This window comes from Phyllobates terribilis, unplaced genomic scaffold, assembly GCF_046119375.1.
Source record: "Phyllobates terribilis strain yellow unplaced genomic scaffold, ASM4611937v1 Scaffold_11__3_contigs__length_659146591, whole genome shotgun sequence".
NCBI classification, from domain to species: domain Eukaryota; kingdom Metazoa; phylum Chordata; class Amphibia; order Anura; family Dendrobatidae; genus Phyllobates; species Phyllobates terribilis.
In genome coordinates, this window is record NW_027362771.1 from 601,876,067 (window position 1) to 601,876,761 (window position 695).

The 695-nt window shown below is 35.1% G+C and overlaps 1 non-coding gene across 1 annotated transcript; it reads right to left on the reverse strand.

Moving 5' to 3' along the window:
- Nucleotides 1-378: 378 nt before the first annotated feature.
- TRNAW-CCA (transfer RNA tryptophan (anticodon CCA)) lies at nt 379-450 on the reverse strand. The gene has a single exon. It is a non-coding gene; the product is annotated as a tRNA-Trp (tRNA).
- Nucleotides 451-695: the final 245 nt, after the last annotated feature.

Sequence of the window (695 nt, forward strand, 5' to 3'; positions counted from 1 at the left end):
TTGAAGAAATCGCGCAAATCTCGAAATTTGCTACTTTTGCTCACAGACTGTAAATGACATAAACAAGGACGAATGAACATCTTGATATTGGGAATGCAGGGATTTCCTGTTTAAAATTTAGAATCTAGTAAAGAACCCTTTTTTCTTATGAATTCAAAGATGACAATGCTATGATCAAAGTTAAAGCAGATCCCGATGTGCCTTAAATATTCAATCTTTTGATTTTGTTTCCTGATGATTTTTCTCATCAAAGAATTGTTTGTAAGGTATTAATCTATAACATTCTACTAAAAGACACTTTTTTAGACACTGTGATGACAGATAGCAACACAGCTTCAATTTTAATCCAGACATGGGTTAAGTTAAGGAAAAGTGTTTTGACCCCGACGTGATTTGAACACTCAACCTTCTGATCTGGAGTCAGACGCGCTACCGTTGCGCCACAAGATCATAAGAAAAGTGACTTTCCGCCCATAATATAACTCACTTGAAAAGTGCATGAAGAAATCTTGGCACACCCTCTCGAAGCTTTCTACTTTTACTCACAGACTGAAAAAGACATAAACAAGGATGAATGAACATCTTGATATTGGGAATGCAGTGTTTTCCAGTTTAAAATTTAGAGTCTAGTAAAGAACCTATTTTTCTTATGGATTCAAAGATGACAATGCTATGATCAAAGTGAAAAGAGATCC